Source organism: Lissotriton vulgaris, chromosome 3_2 (assembly GCF_964263255.1).
Source record: "Lissotriton vulgaris chromosome 3_2, aLisVul1.2, whole genome shotgun sequence".
In the NCBI taxonomy this organism is placed as follows: Eukaryota; Metazoa; Chordata; class Amphibia; order Caudata; family Salamandridae; genus Lissotriton; species Lissotriton vulgaris.
In genome coordinates this window covers 176373084-176394107 of record NC_141690.1, presented here as the reverse complement: position 1 = coordinate 176394107, position 21024 = coordinate 176373084, and positions in this window count along the sequence as shown.

Genomic DNA, 21024 nt, shown 5'->3' with positions numbered 1-21024 from the left:
TCATGGTGACGGATGGGAGCGAGGAGGAAGAGAGTGAGCCTCTTCCTGACCTTCTGGCGGCCCAGAAGAAGGATGGTTCAGTGGAGGGAGTTGTCCTCTCCCCATCCTTGTCCCCAGAACAACAGAGGGACTGTCACCAGGTGTTGGAGCAGTACGCCTCGTTGTTCTCCCTCACGCCTGGAATTACGCATCTGTGTACCCATGATGTGGACACAGGGGACAGTCCGCCTGTAAAACCCAAGTCTTACCGGCTGGCTGATAAAGTTAAGAACAGCATCCAGGGTGAGGTGGCCAAAATGCTGGAGCTGGGGGTGATCGAACCTTCCAGCAGCCCTTGGGCTAGTCCGGTTGTGTTGGTGCCGAAAGCGGCCCCACCGGGCACCACACCAGAACTTCGGTTCTGTGTGGACTATCGGGGATTGAACTCTGTCACCAAGACAGATGCTCACCCGATCCCACGGGCAGATGAGCTGATTGACCGGCTGGGAGCAGCCCGGTACCTCAGCACCATTGATCTAACATCAGGGTACTGGCAGATTGCCATGGCTAATGGAGCAAATGAGAAAACAGCGTTCTCCACCCCTGAGGGCCACTTTCAATTTAGAATGATGCTCTTCGGGCTCAAGAATGCTCCGGCCGCCTTCCAGCGGTTGGAGAACCAGGTGCTGTCTGGCCTGGAGTCCTTCTCAGGGGCGTACCTGGATGACATAGCTGTCTTCAGTAGCACCTGGGAGGACCATCTGCAGCATCTCCAGGAGGTGCTGCAGGCTTTGCAACGTGCTGGCCTGACCATCAAGGCTAGCAAGTGCCAGATTGGACAGGGATCTGTCGTCTACCTGGGACACCTGGTGGGCGGGGGTAAGGTGCAACCCCTCCAGGCCAAAATTGAGACCATCTTGGCCTGGGAGCCCCCCAAAACCCAGACTGAGGTCTGAGCTTTCCTCGGCCTCATTGGCTATTACCGCCGGTTTGTCAAGGGATATGGTACCATCGTAGCCCCCTTGACTGAGTTGACGTCCAAGAAGCAGCCACGAAAAGTGATCTGGACGGCTGCTTGCCAAGAGGCATTTGAAACACTGAAGCACGTGATGTGCATCGCTCCGGTGCTTGCAACACCTGATTTCACAAAGGAATTCATCGTGCAGACAGACGCCTCTGAGCATGGTATAGGCGCTGTACTTTCGCAACTGAACAATGATGGCCAAGACCAACCCATGGCCTTTATCTCCAGAAGACTCCTTCCTCGGGAATGGCGATGGAGTACCATCGAGCGAGAAGCCTTCGCTTTGGTCTGGGCCTTGAAGAAGTTGAGGCCATACCTGTTTGGCTCTCACTTCCTGATTCAAACCGACCACCGACCCCTTCGCTGGCTCATGCAGATGAGAGGCGAAAAACCCAAATTGCTAAGGTGGTCCATTTCCCTACAGGGGATGGATTTTCGGGTGGAACATCGACCCGGAGTTGACCACGCCAATGCCGACGGTCTCTCCCGGTTTTTCCGCCTTAGTGACGAGAACACTCTAGAGGTTGGGTAGCTCTCCCCACTGTCAGTTGGGGCATCACTGACCTGGAGGACCCTACGCAGGAGACTTAGGCGGTAGGGCCTAGTCAGGAACCTATATTTACAAAAAGGGGGTGGTGAGGGACAGAGTCTCTGAATTAAGCAGAAAGCTCTCACCCAGTCAAAAGATCAGGGCTAGATCCAACACCGTTTTTTAGCTCACTGCACCATCCCAGTTTCAGAACCTGGCTGTATGCAAATTAGTCTGTTCCTGTCCCAGTGCATGATGGGAACAGGACAAACCAAACTACAGAAGCCAATTCTTACACTGGGAAGAAAACAAGCTCCCGGGGACCGGTTTCTGGCATTACAGCCGTCTTCGGCCCGGTTTGCTTGAATCCTGATGGTGCAATGAGCAAGGGTCTCACATCTGAGAATACCCTTCCACGCTTAGGGTGGACAAAAATATTTACAAAAAGGGGGTGGTGAGGGACAGAGTCTCTGAATTAAGCAGAAAGCTCTCACCCAGTCAAAAGATCAGGGCTAGATCCAACACCGTTTTTTAGCTCACTGCACCATCCCAGTTTCAGAACCTGGCTTTATGCAAATTAGTCTGTTCCTGTCCCAGTGCATGATGGGAACAGGACAAACCAAACTACAGAAGCCAATTCTTACACTGGGAAGAAAACAAGCTCCCGGGGACCGGTTTCTGGCATTACAGCCGTCTTCGGCCCGGTTTGCTTGAATCCTGATGGTGCAATGAGCAAGGGTCTCACATCTGAGAATACCCTTCCACGCTTAGGGTGGACAAAAATATTTACAAAAAGGGGGTGGTGAGGGACAGAGTCTCTGAATTAAGCAGAAAGCTCTCACCCAGTCAAAAGATCAGGGCTAGATCCAACACCGTTTTTTAGCTCACTGCACCATCCCAGTTTCAGAACCTGGCTGTATGCAAATTAGTCTGTTCCTGTCCCAGTGCATGATGGGAACAGGACAAACCAAACTACAGAAGCCAATTCTTACACTGGGAAGAAAACAAGCTCCCGGGGACCGGTTTCTGGCATTACAGCCGTCTTCGGCCCGGTTTGCTTGAATCCTGATGGTGCAATGAGCAAGGGTCTCACATCTGAGAATACCCTTCCACGCTTAGGGTGGACAAAAATATTTACAAAAAGGGGGTGGTGAGGGACAGAGTCTCTGAATTAAGCAGAAAGCTCTCACCCAGTCAAAAGATCAGGGCTAGATCCAACACCGTTTTTTAGCTCACTGCACCATCCCAGTTTCAGAACCTGGCTGTATGCAAATTAGTCTGTTCCTGTCCCAGTGCATGATGGGAACAGGACAAACCAAACTACAGAAGCCAATTCTTACACTGGGAAGAAAACAAGCTCCCGGGGACCGGTTTCTGGCATTACAGCCGTCTTCGGCCCGGTTTGCTTGAATCCTGATGGTGCAATGAGCAAGGGTCTCACATCTGAGAATACCCTTCCACGCTTAGGGTGGACAAAAATATTTACAAAAAGGGGGTGGTGAGGGACAGAGTCTCTGAATTAAGCAGAAAGCTCTCACCCAGTCAAAAGATCAGGGCTAGATCCAACACCGTTTTTTAGCTCACTGCACCATCCCAGTTTCAGAACCTGGCTGTATGCAAATTAGTCTGTTCCTGTCCCAGTGCATGATGGGAACAGGACAAACCAAACTACAGACATGAGTCCCTTTCTCACTGCTCCATCAGGATTCAAGCAAGCCGGGCCGAAGACGGCTGAAATGCCAGAAACCGGTCCCCGGTAGCTTGTCTCCTTTCTGGTAAAGAATTGGCTTGGTAGTTTAGTCTGCCCTGTTCCCATGATGCACTGGGCCAGGGACAGACTGATTTGCATATAGCCAGGTTCTGAGCTGGGATGGGGCAGTGAGATAAATAACGGTGATGGATCAAGCCCTGATCTTTGGACTGGGTAAGAGTGGTCTGCTCAATTCAGACACTCTGTTCATCACCACCCCCTTTTGTAAATCGATTTTGGCCACTATAGGTGTGGCAGGGTATACTCAGACATGAGTCCCTTTCTCACTGCTCCATCAGGATTCAAGCAAGCCGGGCCGAAGACGGCTGAAATGCCAGAAACCGGTCCCCGGTAGCTTGTCTCCTTTCTGGTAAAGAATTGGCTTGGTAGTTTAGTCTGCCCTGTTCCCATGATGCACTGGGCCAGGGACAGACTGATTTGCATATAGCCAGGTTCTGAGCTGGGATGGGGCAGTGAGATAAATAACGGTGATGGATCAAGCCCTGATCTTTGGACTGGGTAAGAGTGGTCTGCTCAATTCAGACACTCTGTTCATCACCACCCCCTTTTGTAAATCGATTTTGGCCACTATAGGTGTGGCAGGGTATACTCAGACATGAGTCCCTTTCTCACTGCTCCATCAGGATTCAAGCAAGCCGGGCCGAAGACGGCTGAAATGCCAGAAACCGGTCCCCGGTAGCTTGTCTCCTTTCTGGTAAAGAATTGGCTTGGTAGTTTAGTCTGCCCTGTTCCCATGATGCACTGGGCCAGGGACAGACTGATTTGCATATAGCCAGGTTCTGAGCTGGGATGGGGCAGTGAGATAAATAACGGTGATGGATCAAGCCCTGATCTTTGGACTGGGTAAGAGTGGTCTGCTCAATTCAGACACTCTGTTCATCACCACCCCCTTTTGTAAATCGATTTTGGCCACTATAGGTGTGGCAGGGTATACTCAGACATGAGTCCCTTTCTCACTGCTCCATCAGGATTCAAGCAAGCCGGGCCGAAGACGGCTGAAATGCCAGAAACCGGTCCCCGGTAGCTTGTCTCCTTTCTGGTAAAGAATTGGCTTGGTAGTTTAGTCTGCCCTGTTCCCATGATGCACTGGGCCAGGGACAGACTGATTTGCATATAGCCAGGTTCTGAGCTGGGATGGGGCAGTGAGATAAATAACGGTGATGGATCAAGCCCTGATCTTTGGACTGGGTAAGAGTGGTCTGCTCAATTCAGACACTCTGTTCATCACCACCCCCTTTTGTAAATCGATTTTGGCCACTATAGGTGTGGCAGGGTATATTCAGACATGAGTCCCTTTCTCACTGCTCCATCAGGATTCAAGCAAGCCGGGCCGAAGACGGCTGAAATGCCAGAAACCGGTCCCCGGTAGCTTGTCTCCTTTCTGGTAAAGAATTGGCTTGGTAGTTTAGTCTGCCCTGTTCCCATGATGCACTGGGCCAGGGACAGACTGATTTGCATATAGCCAGGTTCTGAGCTGGGATGGGGCAGTGAGATAAATAACGGTGATGGATCAAGCCCTGATCTTTGGACTGGGTAAGAGTGGTCTGCTCAATTCAGACACTCTGTTCATCACCACCCCCTTTTGTAAATCGATTTTGGCCACTATAGGTGTGGCAGGGTATACTCAGACATGAGTCCCTTTCTCACTGCTCCATCAGGATTCAAGCAAGCCGGGCCGAAGACGGCTGAAATGCCAGAAACCGGTCCCCGGTAGCTTGTCTCCTTTCTGGTAAAGAATTGGCTTGGTAGTTTAGTCTGCCCTGTTCCCATGATGCACTGGGCCAGGGACAGACTGATTTGCATATAGCCAGGTTCTGAGCTGGGATGGGGCAGTGAGATAAATAACGGTGATGGATCAAGCCCTGATCTTTGGACTGGGTAAGAGTGGTCTGCTCAATTCAGACACTCTGTTCATCACCACCCCCTTTTGTAAATCGATTTTGGCCACTATAGGTGTGGCAGGGTATACTCAGACATGAGTCCCTTTCTCACTGCTCCATCAGGATTCAAGCAAGCCGGGCCGAAGACGGCTGAAATGCCAGAAACCGGTCCCCGGTAGCTTGTCTCCTTTCTGGTAAAGAATTGGCTTGGTAGTTTAGTCTGCCCTGTTCCCATGATGCACTGGGCCAGGGACAGACTGATTTGCATATAGCCAGGTTCTGAGCTGGGATGGGGCAGTGAGATAAATAACGGTGATGGATCAAGCCCTGATCTTTGGACTGGGTAAGAGTGGTCTGCTCAATTCAGACACTCTGTTCATCACCACCCCCTTTTGTAAATCGATTTTGGCCACTATAGGTGTGGCAGGGTATACTCAGACATGAGTCCCTTTCTCACTGCTCCATCAGGATTCAAGCAAGCCGGGCCGAAGACGGCTGAAATGCCAGAAACCGGTCCCCGGTAGCTTGTCTCCTTTCTGGTAAAGAATTGGCTTGGTAGTTTAGTCTGCCCTGTTCCCATGATGCACTGGGCCAGGGACAGACTGATTTGCATATAGCCAGGTTCTGAGCTGGGATGGGGCAGTGAGATAAATAACGGTGATGGATCAAGCCCTGATCTTTGGACTGGGTAAGAGTGGTCTGCTCAATTCAGACACTCTGTTCATCACCACCCCCTTTTGTAAATCGATTTTGGCCACTATAGGTGTGGCAGGGTATACTCAGACATGAGTCCCTTTCTCACTGCTCCATCAGGATTCAAGCAAGCCGGGCCGAAGACGGCTGAAATGCCAGAAACCGGTCCCCGGTAGCTTGTCTCCTTTCTGGTAAAGAATTGGCTTGGTAGTTTAGTCTGCCCTGTTCCCATGATGCACTGGGCCAGGGACAGACTGATTTGCATATAGCCAGGTTCTGAGCTGGGATGGGGCAGTGAGATAAATAACGGTGATGGATCAAGCCCTGATCTTTGGACTGGGTAAGAGTGGTCTGCTCAATTCAGACACTCTGTTCATCACCACCCCCTTTTGTAAATCGATTTTGGCCACTATAGGTGTGGCAGGGTATACTCAGACATGAGTCCCTTTCTCACTGCTCCATCAGGATTCAAGCAAGCCGGGCCGAAGACGGCTGAAATGCCAGAAACCGGTCCCCGGTAGCTTGTCTCCTTTCTGGTAAAGAATTGGCTTGGTAGTTTAGTCTGCCCTGTTCCCATGATGCACTGGGCCAGGGACAGACTGATTTGCATATAGCCAGGTTCTGAGCTGGGATGGGGCAGTGAGATAAATAACGGTGATGGATCAAGCCCTGATCTTTGGACTGGGTAAGAGTGGTCTGCTCAATTCAGACACTCTGTTCATCACCACCCCCTTTTGTAAATCGATTTTGGCCACTATAGGTGTGGCAGGGTATATTCAGACATGAGTCCCTTTCTCACTGCTCCATCAGGATTCAAGCAAGCCGGGCCGAAGACGGCTGAAATGCCAGAAACCGGTCCCCGGTAGCTTGTCTCCTTTCTGGTAAAGAATTGGCTTGGTAGTTTAGTCTGCCCTGTTCCCATGATGCACTGGGCCAGGGACAGACTGATTTGCATATAGCCAGGTTCTGAGCTGGGATGGGGCAGTGAGATAAATAACGGTGATGGATCAAGCCCTGATCTTTGGACTGGGTAAGAGTGGTCTGCTCAATTCAGACACTCTGTTCATCACCACCCCCTTTTGTAAATCGATTTTGGCCACTATAGGTGTGGCAGGGTATACTCAGACATGAGTCCCTTTCTCACTGCTCCATCAGGATTCAAGCAAGCCGGGCCGAAGACGGCTGAAATGCCAGAAACCGGTCCCCGGTAGCTTGTCTCCTTTCTGGTAAAGAATTGGCTTGGTAGTTTAGTCTGCCCTGTTCCCATGATGCACTGGGCCAGGGACAGACTGATTTGCATATAGCCAGGTTCTGAGCTGGGATGGGGCAGTGAGATAAATAACGGTGATGGATCAAGCCCTGATCTTTGGACTGGGTAAGAGTGGTCTGCTCAATTCAGACACTCTGTTCATCACCACCCCCTTTTGTAAATCGATTTTGGCCACTATAGGTGTGGCAGGGTATACTCAGACATGAGTCCCTTTCTCACTGCTCCATCAGGATTCAAGCAAGCCGGGCCGAAGACGGCTGAAATGCCAGAAACCGGTCCCCGGTAGCTTGTCTCCTTTCTGGTAAAGAATTGGCTTGGTAGTTTAGTCTGCCCTGTTCCCATGATGCACTGGGCCAGGGACAGACTGATTTGCATATAGCCAGGTTCTGAGCTGGGATGGGGCAGTGAGATAAATAACGGTGATGGATCAAGCCCTGATCTTTGGACTGGGTAAGAGTGGTCGGCTCAATTCAGACACTCTGTTCATCACCACCCCCTTTTGTAAATCGATTTTGGCCACTATAGGTGTGGCAGGGTATACTCAGACATGAGTCCCTTTCTCACTGCTCCATCAGGATTCAAGCAAGCCGGGCCGAAGACGGCTGAAATGCCAGAAACCGGTCCCCGGTAGCTTGTCTCCTTTCTGGTAAAGAATTGGCTTGGTAGTTTAGTCTGCCCTGTTCCCATGATGCACTGGGCCAGGGACAGACTGATTTGCATATAGCCAGGTTCTGAGCTGGGATGGGGCAGTGAGATAAATAACGGTGATGGATCAAGCCCTGATCTTTGGACTGGGTAAGAGTGGTCTGCTCAATTCAGACACTCTGTTCATCACCACCCCCTTTTGTAAATCGATTTTGGCCACTATAGGTGTGGCAGGGTATACTCAGACATGAGTCCCTTTCTCACTGCTCCATCAGGATTCAAGCAAGCCGGGCCGAAGACGGCTGAAATGCCAGAAACCGGTCCCCGGTAGCTTCTCTCCTTTCTGGTAAAGAATTGGCTTGGTAGTTTAGTCTGCCCTGTTCCCATGATGCACTGGGCCAGGGACAGACTGATTTGCATATAGCCAGGTTCTGAGCTGGGATGGGGCAGTGAGATAAATAACGGTGATGGATCAAGCCCTGATCTTTGGACTGGGTAAGAGTGGTCTGCTCAATTCAGACACTCTGTTCATCACCACCCCCTTTTGTAAATCGATTTTGGCCACTATAGGTGTGGCAGGGTATACTCAGACATGAGTCCCTTTCTCACTGCTCCATCAGGATTCAAGCAAGCCGGGCCGAAGACGGCTGAAATGCCAGAAACCGGTCCCCGGTAGCTTGTCTCCTTTCTGGTAAAGAATTGGCTTGGTAGTTTAGTCTGCCCTGTTCCCATGATGCACTGGGCCAGGGACAGACTGATTTGCATATAGCCAGGTTCTGAGCTGGGATGGGGCAGTGAGATAAATAACGGTGATGGATCAAGCCCTGATCTTTGGACTGGGTAAGAGTGGTCTGCTCAATTCAGACACTCTGTTCATCACCACCCCCTTTTGTAAATCGATTTTGGCCACTATAGGTGTGGCAGGGTATACTCAGACATGAGTCCCTTTCTCACTGCTCCATCAGGATTCAAGCAAGCCGGGCCGAAGACGGCTGAAATGCCAGAAACCGGTCCCCGGTAGCTTGTCTCCTTTCTGGTAAAGAATTGGCTTGGTAGTTTAGTCTGCCCTGTTCCCATGATGCACTGGGCCAGGGACAGACTGATTTGCATATAGCCAGGTTCTGAGCTGGGATGGGGCAGTGAGATAAATAACGGTGATGGATCAAGCCCTGATCTTTGGACTGGGTAAGAGTGGTCTGCTCAATTCAGACACTCTGTTCATCACCACCCCCTTTTGTAAATCGATTTTGGCCACTATAGGTGTGGCAGGGTATACTCAGACATGAGTCCCTTTCTCACTGCTCCATCAGGATTCAAGCAAGCCGGGCCGAAGACGGCTGAAATGCCAGAAACCGGTCCCCGGTAGCTTGTCTCCTTTCTGGTAAAGAATTGGCTTGGTAGTTTAGTCTGCCCTGTTCCCATGATGCACTGGGCCAGGGACAGACTGATTTGCATATAGCCAGGTTCTGAGCTGGGATGGGGCAGTGAGATAAATAACGGTGATGGATCAAGCCCTGATCTTTGGACTGGGTAAGAGTGGTCTGCTCAATTCAGACACTCTGTTCATCACCACCCCCTTTTGTAAATCGATTTTGGCCACTATAGGTGTGGCAGGGTATACTCAGACATGAGTCCCTTTCTCACTGCTCCATCAGGATTCAAGCAAGCCGGGCCGAAGACGGCTGAAATGCCAGAAACCGGTCCCCGGTAGCTTGTCTCCTTTCTGGTAAAGAATTGGCTTGGTAGTTTAGTCTGCCCTGTTCCCATGATGCACTGGGCCAGGGACAGACTGATTTGCATATAGCCAGGTTCTGAGCTGGGATGGGGCAGTGAGATAAATAACGGTGATGGATCAAGCCCTGATCTTTGGACTGGGTAAGAGTGGTCTGCTCAATTCAGACACTCTGTTCATCACCACCCCCTTTTGTAAATCGATTTTGGCCACTATAGGTGTGGCAGGGTATACTCAGACATGAGTCCCTTTCTCACTGCTCCATCAGGATTCAAGCAAGGCGGGCCGAAGACGGCTGAAATGCCAGAAACCGGTCCCCGGTAGCTTGTCTCCTTTCTGGTAAAGAATTGGCTTGGTAGTTTAGTCTGCCCTGTTCCCATGATGCACTGGGCCAGGGACAGACTGATTTGCATATAGCCAGGTTCTGAGCTGGGATGGGGCAGTGAGATAAATAACGGTGATGGATCAAGCCCTGATCTTTGGACTGGGTAAGAGTGGTCTGCTCAATTCAGACACTCTGTTCATCACCACCCCCTTTTGTAAATCGATTTTGGCCACTATAGGTGTGGCAGGGTATACTCAGACATGAGTCCCTTTCTCACTGCTCCATCAGGATTCAAGCAAGCCGGGCCGAAGACGGCTGAAATGCCAGAAACCGGTCCCCGGTAGCTTGTCTCCTTTCTGGTAAAGAATTGGCTTGGTAGTTTAGTCTGCCCTGTTCCCATGATGCACTGGGCCAGGGACAGACTGATTTGCATATAGCCAGGTTCTGAGCTGGGATGGGGCAGTGAGATAAATAACGGTGATGGATCAAGCCCTGATCTTTGGACTGGGTAAGAGTGGTCTGCTCAATTCAGACACTCTGTTCATCACCACCCCCTTTTGTAAATCGATTTTGGCCACTATAGGTGTGGCAGGGTATACTCAGACATGAGTCCCTTTCTCACTGCTCCATCAGGATTCAAGCAAGCCGGGCCGAAGACGGCTGAAATGCCAGAAACCGGTCCCCGGTAGCTTGTCTCCTTTCTGGTAAAGAATTGGCTTGGTAGTTTAGTCTGCCCTGTTCCCATGATGCACTGGGCCAGGGACAGACTGATTTGCATATAGCCAGGTTCTGAGCTGGGATGGGGCAGTGAGATAAATAACGGTGATGGATCAAGCCCTGATCTTTGGACTGGGTAAGAGTGGTCTGCTCAATTCAGACACTCTGTTCATCACCACCCCCTTTTGTAAATCGATTTTGGCCACTATAGGTGTGGCAGGGTATACTCAGACATGAGTCCCTTTCTCACTGCTCCATCAGGATTCAAGCAAGCCAGGCCGAAGACGGCTGAAATGCCAGAAACCGGTCCCCGGTAGCTTGTCTCCTTTCTGGTAAAGAATTGGCTTGGTAGTTTAGTCTGCCCTGTTCCCATGATGCACTGGGCCAGGGACAGACTGATTTGCATATAGCCAGGTTCTGAGCTGGGATGGGGCAGTGAGATAAATAACGGTGATGGATCAAGCCCTGATCTTTGGACTGGGTAAGAGTGGTCTGCTCAATTCAGACACTCTGTTCATCACCACCCCCTTTTGTAAATCGATTTTGGCCACTATAGGTGTGGCAGGGTATACTCAGACATGAGTCCCTTTCTCACTGCTCCATCAGGATTCAAGCAAGCCGGGCCGAAGACGGCTGAAATGCCAGAAACCGGTCCCCGGTAGCTTGTCTCCTTTCTGGTAAAGAATTGGCTTGGTAGTTTAGTCTGCCCTGTTCCCATGATGCACTGGGCCAGGGACAGACTGATTTGCATATAGCCAGGTTCTGAGCTGGGATGGGGCAGTGAGATAAATAACGGTGATGGATCAAGCCCTGATCTTTGGACTGGGTAAGAGTGGTCTGCTCAATTCAGACACTCTGTTCATCACCACCCCCTTTTGTAAATCGATTTTGGCCACTATAGGTGTGGCAGGGTATACTCAGACATGAGTCCCTTTCTCACTGCTCCATCAGGATTCAAGCAAGCCGGGCCGAAGACGGCTGAAATGCCAGAAACCGGTCCCCGGTAGCTTGTCTCCTTTCTGGTAAAGAATTGGCTTGGTAGTTTAGTCTGCCCTGTTCCCATGATGCACTGGGCCAGGGACAGACTGATTTGCATATAGCCAGGTTCTGAGCTGGGATGGGGCAGTGAGATAAATAACGGTGATGGATCAAGCCCTGATCTTTGGACTGGGTAAGAGTGGTCTGCTCAATTCAGACACTCTGTTCATCACCACCCCCTTTTGTAAATCGATTTTGGCCACTATAGGTGTGGCAGGGTATACTCAGACATGAGTCCCTTTCTCACTGCTCCATCAGGATTCAAGCAAGCCGGGCCGAAGACGGCTGAAATGCCAGAAACCGGTCCCCGGTAGCTTGTCTCCTTTCTGGTAAAGAATTGGCTTGGTAGTTTAGTCTGCCCTGTTCCCATGATGCATTGGGCCAGGGACAGACTGATTTGCATATAGCCAGGTTCTGAGCTGGGATGGGGCAGTGAGATAAATAACGGTGATGGATCAAGCCCTGATCTTTGGACTGGGTAAGAGTGGTCTGCTCAATTCAGACACTCTGTTCATCACCACCCCCTTTTGTAAATCGATTTTGGCCACTATAGGTGTGGCAGGGTATACTCAGACATGAGTCCCTTTCTCACTGCTCCATCAGGATTCAAGCAAGCCGGGCCGAAGACGGCTGAAATGCCAGAAACCGGTCCCCGGTAGCTTGTCTCCTTTCTGGTAAAGAATTGGCTTGGTAGTTTAGTCTGCCCTGTTCCCATGATGCACTGGGCCAGGGACAGACTGATTTGCATATAGCCAGGTTCTGAGCTGGGATGGGGCAGTGAGATAAATAACGGTGATGGATCAAGCCCTAATCTTTGGACTGGGTAAGAGTGGTCTGCTCAATTCAGACACTCTGTTCATCACTATCCCCTTTTGTAAATCGATTTTGGCCACTATAGGTGTGGCAGGGTATACTCAGACATGAGTCCCTTTCTCACTGCTCCATCAGGATTCAAGCAAGCCGGGCCGAAGACGGCTGAAATGCCAGAAACCGGTCCCCGGTAGCTTGTCTCCTTTCTGGTAAAGAATTGGCTTGGTAGTTTAGTCTGCCCTGTTCCCATGATGCACTGGGCCAGGGACAGACTGATTTGCATATAGCCAGGTTCTGAGCTGGGATGGGGCAGTGAGATAAATAACGGTGATGGATCAAGCCCTGATCTTTGGACTGGGTAAGAGTGGTCTGCTCAATTCAGACACTCTGTTCATCACCACCCCCTTTTGTAAATCGATTTTGGCCACTATAGGTGTGGCAGGGTATACTCAGACATGAGTCCCTTTCTCACTGCTCCATCAGGATTCAAGCAAGCCGGGCCGAAGACGGCTGAAATGCCAGAAACCGGTCCCCGGTAGCTTGTCTCCTTTCTGGTAAAGAATTGGCTTGGTAGTTTAGTCTGCCCTGTTCCCATGATGCACTGGGCCAGGGACAGACTGATTTGCATATAGCCAGGTTCTGAGCTGGGATGGGGCAGTGAGATAAATAACGGTGATGGATCAAGCCCTGATCTTTGGACTGGGTAAGAGTGGTCTGCTCAATTCAGACACTCTGTTCATCACCACCCCCTTTTGTAAATCGATTTTGGCCACTATAGGTGTGGCAGGGTATACTCAGACCTGAGTCCCTTTCTCACTGCTCCATCAGGATTCAAGCAAGCCGGGCCGAAGACGGCTGAAATGCCAGAAACCGGTCCCCGGTAGCTTGTCTCCTTTCTGGTAAAGAATTGGCTTGGTAGTTTAGTCTGCCCTGTTCCCATGATGCACTGTGCCAGGGACAGACTGATTTGCATATAGCCAGGTTCTGAGCTGGGATGGGGCAGTGAGATAAATAACGGTGATGGATCAAGCCCTGATCTTTGGACTGGGTAAGAGTGGTCTGCTCAATTCAGACACTCTGTTCATCACCACCCCCTTTTGTAAATCGATTTTGGCCACTATAGGTGTGGCAGGGTATACTCAGACATGAGTCCCTTTCTCACTGCTCCATCAGGATTCAAGCAAGCCGGGCCGAAGACGGCTGAAATGCCAGAAACCGGTCCCCGGTAGCTTGTCTCCTTTCTGGTAAAGAATTGGCTTGGTAGTTTAGTCTGCCCTGTTCCCATGATGCACTGGGCCAGGGACAGACTGATTTGCATAGAGCCAGGTTCTGAGCTGGGATGGGGCAGTGAGATAAATAACGGTGATGGATCAAGCCCTGATCTTTGGACTGGGTAAGAGTGGTCTGCTCAATTCAGACACTCTGTTTATCACCACCCCCTTTTGTAAATCGATTTTGGCCACTATAGGTGTGGCAGGGTATACTCAGACATGAGTCCCTTTCTCACTGCTCCATCAGGATTCAAGCAAGCCGGGCCGAAGACGGCTGAAATGCCAGAAACCGGTCCCCGGTAGCTTGTCTCCTTTCTGGTAAAGAATTGGCTTGGTAGTTTAGTCTGCCCTGTTCCCATGATGCACTGGGCCAGGGACAGACTGATTTGCATATAGCCAGGTTCTGAGCTGGGATGGGGCAGTGAGATAAATAACGGTGATGGATCAAGCCCTGATCTTTGGACTGGGTAAGAGTGGTCTGCTCAATTCAGACACTCTGTTCATCACCACCCCCTTTTGTAGTCAGGAACCTATGCCACTGGGGGTGACAGGGTTTAGGCGCTGCCCACCAAGCTGTGTGAGGAACACTGAACTAGCCCACTGATCTGGCCCAGCAGGAGGGGAACCCAGGGACCACCTGAAGTTATCTGCTGAGGAAACTTGACAAGCCTTCTACTCAAACCCCCCTCTCTTCAAGTAACGTCTACCAAGGGCGTAGGAACCAGCTAGCGCCAAGAAGACCTTCTCACTACCCCCAGGACTGGTGGGAAATCAACCAGGTATTGGCGCTGTGTCACTCCCTGCGCTCTCTGACTTCACCTGGGGCCCCCCTGCTGTTCTGCCACTGTCGTGTGGCCCGTCCTGGGCTATCTGACCTGCAACTCGGTCTGATTCCCATATCCAGCGCTTTCCTATGGTGCCCCTGAGTAGCGCTGTGAACTGCTGACTGGCAAGCGCTGTGCCCCCCTGAGAAGCGCTGTGAACTGTTGACTGGCAAGCACTATGCCCCCCTGAGTAGCGCTACTGCGTGGAGACCCTCTGTGGGCCCAAAGAGAGCTGCCCGAGGCGCGATCGTGAATTGCTCCCAAAGCGCTACGAGGACCAACCTCTTTAGCTACCAGGGGCTACTCAGCTGTGCCCCCTTTTCGCGCTTTCCACAGAGTGCGCCCCTGAACTTACTGCTTCAGAACAGGGACCCTCTGAGCCTCGCCGACATTGTCGCGGCCCAGCGCTTTCCCCGAGACACCAACGCCGCCTTCTGCATCCCCTCGGCGGCCCCTCGGAGCCCGGAGAGGGCCGCCTTGAAATCTTGTCAGGCCGTAGTAGGCCTCGCTAGGCCTGAAGCCTGGATCTGGAATCACATGACGGGGCGCCCGTGTTGACTCCGCCCGCTGTGTGCTGATTGAGTCCCTGTGCTGTGCCCTGCGAGCCGCTGGGCGCCTGGGTCTCCCATTGGTTCCCGGTCCCTGCAAGCACTGAGGGAGGACCGGGACCGGCTCCGACACCTGCGCGGGGGGGCTCACGAAGAGTACCAGAGCCCCCGCCTCTCCCCGACTTCACCGGAGAGCGCAGCAGGGAGAGCGCGCCTCCGGGTATCATCCCCAGCGTGCTGAACCTCTGCAAGGGCCCGAGAAGGGGCAGAAGAAGTAAGGTAAACCCCCGGGGAGGCTCCAAGACCGCCCTCCCCGCAGGAGACTGTAGTTGGGCCTCGTTGGCCCCGATAAGTACTGTGGACTGTGTAGGAGCCCTGTGTCGTTTGAGGAGCCCTCCAGGGGGCCTTTGTGACTATCCCTAGGGAAAAGTTAACCCCTTAGTAGGGGAAAGGTTATTCTGTTATGGTGGCCTGATTGTTAGTGGAATTGTCATGCTTAGCTCCTGAGAGCAATGTCCTGCCTATTCTGACCAAAAGAAATGCTAATTTTGCCGGCAGGAAAGGTTATTAGTGCCTGTTGCCCATCTAATGAACTGTTGGAGTTTACCTAAAAGAAACGCTTATTTCTAATTATTGAACTGCTTTATTCCAGCCTTGTGAAATGCACTACATTTGCTGATAAATGGCTTATCTTTGCAGCTAGGAAATGTTTACCCCCCATTGATTGACACGCCGATTCCTGCAGCGACGAAGTGACTGCTGCTGAGTAATGAAATGTTATTTAAATGTCTTAAAAGGGAATTCCTTGCAGGTGCTGACTAGGAGCAAGGCTGGTACCAGGCCTACCGTTATTTAATATTTATTTAAGTATTTATGGCCAAGAAATGGAAAGCATGTGTTTTGAAGGGAAAGCAATGAGTTAATGCTGCTGTGATTTTTGACGGCCCTGATTTTGATCCCAGATAAAACTTATTTATTTGAATCAAGCATTCTGATGTGGACTCAGTCTTTGCGTGCACTTATTGTCTCAGTGGATGTGTGTGTTGTATAGTCACTTACCACCTCAGCTTAGAGTTCCTGCCTGCTCGGTCCAAGCTACCCCCATGCGACCTGGCGAACCCAGTTCCTACAAAGTAGATCTAGGGGAAAGAAGGCAATATCCTCTTCGCAACCTGACGAAAAAAGAGATAAACAGAAGGAGGAGAAAACATCATTGTCAACCTCTCCAACTAAACGTTGACAAAAGATTAACAAACTCTACTCAATAAAGGCCTATCCATCTGTCCAGAAAAACACTTTGACATTACTGACACCACGATAGACTTATACAAGTATATACATAAATTAAAATTGGTAAAAATATATGCCAACCATCCAGAACAAAATACAAAGACACTTTCACTGGAAAGGGAAGCAATAGAGCAAGGTGAACAAGGAACTGATCTAACCATTGAGCAAATCCCAGATTTGAAGAATATGTTCGATCTAATGTTTAATCTGGAAGAAAACGAAGTAACAGAAATCCAAATGGTCGAGGAGTTGTCTGTAGAAACTCAAAAACATGCCCGAGTGGTTTGAAACGTAAATCCAAATTCTATCCCACACTCTCGTCAGGGAATAAATTTGACATCCTTTCTGAAGCCATCATGAAGGAGCTAGAACAACTGGAGAAAGTTCGAACAACAACAAACGGGAAACTCTTTCTAAGAAGGAACTCGCAGCCCAGAAGTCACTGATGGAGAACAGTACTGTAATTATCAAACCGGCGGACAAAGGGGGCAACATAGTCGTACTAAACAGGACCGACTATGTGAAAGAAGCACACAGATAACTTAATGATGAAACAAAATATAGAAAGCTAGATCAAAACCCTATAAATCGGATGATACTAGATCTCAAAGACAAAGTAAATGAGTGGCAAAAGATGAATTTGATTGATGATGAAGAATCACACTACCTATTTAAGGAGCAACCAACTATCCCAACCATATATTTCTTACCCAAGATTCATAAAACGTTATATGATTCACCGGGAAGACCTATTGTTTCTTCATGTGATTCTTTGTGTGAAAATGTTTCTGTGTATGTAGATCACTATCTAGCTCCCATGGTACATGATTTAAGGTCCTACATAAGAGACACAGGAGACTTTCTCCGGATTTTGGCAGATACAACATGGAGTCCCACATATATCATAGGAACAATAGATGTCGTATCCCTGTACACATCAATAGAGCATGACATAGGCTTACAAGCCTGTGCATATTTCGTAATACAACACAATATATCTGAGCTCCATCACTCAGCAATGTTACTAACAATGATTGAAATGTGTATAAAAAAATACTGTTTCTCTTCAATCAGAGCATGTACCACCAACTATGTGGCACCGCCATGGGGATGTCTTTTTCACCGAATTATGCCAATCTCAACATGGGTTGGTGGGAAAGAGAAATAGCAAAGGGGCCAAACAACCACCAAGCTCTGGATAAGATTGTGCTATGGGTCAGGTACCAAGATGATCTTTTTATAATCTGGAAAAGAGAGAAAAAGGAATTCCTGGAGTATTTCGATGGATTCAACGAAAACACGATAGGCCTCTCGTTTACTTGTTCTCCAAGTAAGACCAAAATAGACTTTTTGGACACTTCAATATATATAGATCAAGGTGAAATACACTCAACTCTATATAGGAAAAATACCTCTACAAATAGCATCTTACATGGCACTAGGTTCCACCCCAACCCATTATTGAGAAGCATTCCATACAGAGAATTTATGAGAATGAGACGCAATTGTTCCAAAGACACAGATGCCTAAGAAAAAATAATGGAGAGTGCAGCAAGATTGAAAAACAGAGGATATAAAACAAAAGAGCTGAGAGAAAGTTTACAAAAGATTGAGAAAATAACACAAATAGACACCTTGATCACACAAAAAATAAAGAAAAGGCGTGTATGAAATCATACAAAAAAAGGAACATCTAGACTTATTCTAACTTACAGTAAGGATACTCATAAAATCACAAGGATAATACAACGGTTCTGGAATTTAATAACTCAAGATCCCAACATCGGAAGTGTCCTAGGAGAACGACCACTAGTGACATACAGAAAAACAAAATTGCTTAAAGATTAATTAGTACAAAGCCACTTTACAGACAAACCAAAGAAAAACTGGCTTGAAGACCAATAACCGGGATTCAAGAAATGCAACAAATGCAAAGGTTGCAAAACAGCAACCAACACCAAAGAAATAACAGACACAGAAGGAAAGAAAATCAAGATCAACCACAAAATCACGTGCACTACCCAATTTGTGGTATATGTGATCGGATGTGCATGAGGCTTACAATATGTGGGAAGTGCTGCATGTATGCTAAAAAAAAGAATCCTGGAACATATAAAAGCAGTAAAGAATAAAGATCTGAGTTACGCAACTGCCAGACATATAGCATAATGTCAAAACAACAACTGGTAGAAAATGTATTTCTTTGGGCTAGACACCATCCCAATGAGTGAGAGAGGCGGCAACAGAAATCTTAAGCTAAGACAACTTGAGTTACGCTACATCATGAGGCTACGAACTAAGACTCCGAAAGGCCTTAATAATCACAAAGAAATATATATATACACCTAGGAAATTGAGAGAGAAAGGAGGAACAAAAATTAAATAGTGTAACCGTGCTGCCAAGCTGGAATTTTCGTAATGTGATCCAATTACCATAGGGGTACTAACCCGAAACTGGAATATGTACATATAATGGACAGTAAATTATGTGTAGTATACAATTATGTATGGTGTACATAATAGCCCCTCAAGGTACTAATAACCGTAGAATTGAGATATCAGTATGTCAAGTAAACGAGTTACCCAACAATCATGTGGACAAAAATTAGATTTCTGTGTAGAAGCTAGTCACCCTTGATGAAAATAGGGATGAAAGTGAATTACTATCTGGGCATCAGGTTATGGCCTTATCTTCCCTCTCGCCCCGACTCATCTGTGTTCAAATCTTACTAGATCACCGACTCTTCACTTAACCAAATACACTTCTTCAGCAGGTACTACTAGAAGTTGACTACTGTGTCTACATAATAATTCTTAGGTTAATCCACAGGTCATCTACCATTGTGCCTCTGTCTCACAGACCTCATGGTATCTCCTGGTTTCTTAGTACTTCCCCAGGATTCTGTGGCTCTTATGTGGATTCCATTTGACATGCCTTTGTGCCTGGGCAGTGCTGCCAGGGCCTAGGACCCTGTTGCTCCTATGTAGACTCAATATTGTATTTGTATTTCCTGGTCTCTTGGCACGATTGGTGTGGGTTAAGATTGTCACTTCTGGGTAGGCTTCATGTTGGACTAGCCTGTGAATTATCACTACCACTAGGAGCTGGGGTTCTATTACTTCCAGGATGACTGCATATAGTATTTCTTGAGTACCACTACTGTCAAATGGTAAGTACTGATGTGTCACAAATGTGATAAACAGATTGACAAATTGTAGCTGTTAGACCTGTCAGCCCTAGGGTGGTCTTCCCCTACATTTTATTTCCATTTTTGCCTCGTTACTAACCGCCATTTTGCTGGACATAGAACTCTGGGCATCTTACCGCTGCTAAACAATGTTGAGGTGCAGGTGCTCTCTCCTTACAACATGGTTGCCACAGGCCCCTGCTACTGCAGTGAGGCCACTGTCCTATCTGCCCACTTGTAGTTGGGATAAGGCTGGGACTTAATGCTACTGTAACCTTGACCGTCCGGCCTCTTGTTACCATAGACAGACACCACAGAGTCCCCGGATTCCTCTAGAACCTTCCAACCCCTCCAGGTTGGCGCCAGAACTGGCTGCCTTTTTAAAGGGGCACCTGACCTAGTGGTATAAAAGTAAAGGAGAGAACCTGATAAGTCAGTTACACCACTGGACCTAGGGACCCTCCGCTGGAGTAAAGGCTGCTGAGCTAGGGGGATTGCTACACTACTGAGGCCGACTGATCCTAGAACCTACTGCCCCAAGTCAGATGAGTTACCCTGCCTGCCTGCTGACCATGCCCTGTGCAAGGGGAACCAGGGACACCAGTTTCAGTGTGCCTGCCCAGGACTACCATAATCTCTCCCCCTACATTTGAGACCTGAAAACCATTGACAGATCTTTGTCCAGGTCGCGCTGTGCGCCTGCCAGCTGATATCCTTTACAGGTGCTGTGACTGTGAGGCGCCGTGAGCCTGGGAGTACTACTGCTGGGGACCCCTAAGGTACCATAGTGCACTGTCAGCTAAAAGCGCTGCGAGCCTGAAGTCACCGCTGCCGCCCAGGACCTAGCTGAAATGTCCAACAACTGTTTTTTAATAGTATCCTCTAATAACTTTTCAGAACTTTTTGTGCCAAGAGAGATCGTTCGGTTGAGTAATTCTACAGTTAGCATCCTGAATCTTGTGGCTGTTTATTCAAGGTTAGTAGAGATCTCTGTGAGTAAACGTGACATAGACTTTGTCTGAATAGTGACCGGTATAGTAAGAATTACTTGTGTCTTGTTTACAGATTTCCTCATCGATTTGTACATGTTATTGGAGTGATTCAACAGTAAGCTGGTATTTCTTTTTATCTAATATGCACTTGAATCACAAGCATTCAAGTTAATGCTAGGTGCACCCTCAACACCTTGGTATTACGTAGTGGAAGCGCTGAGTCATAATAGGTGTATCTTAGATTTTAGCATCTTCTTTGTTCTTTCTATTTATTCAGTTTCCCACCCCTTTAACTAACTATATACAGATCTTTTAGTAATTCATCATTATGTTTAGGCTATAACCAGTAGAATGTAGTTCTATTAAATATGAGAGCATGTTTTATTTATTTTTTACAGATTAAGCCCCTGAAGAAGAGCAGATGGGGCCTGAAATGCATTGGGCATTCTGCTAACAAATGCTTTTACTTTGATATATATGTAATCTATACCCAGAAAG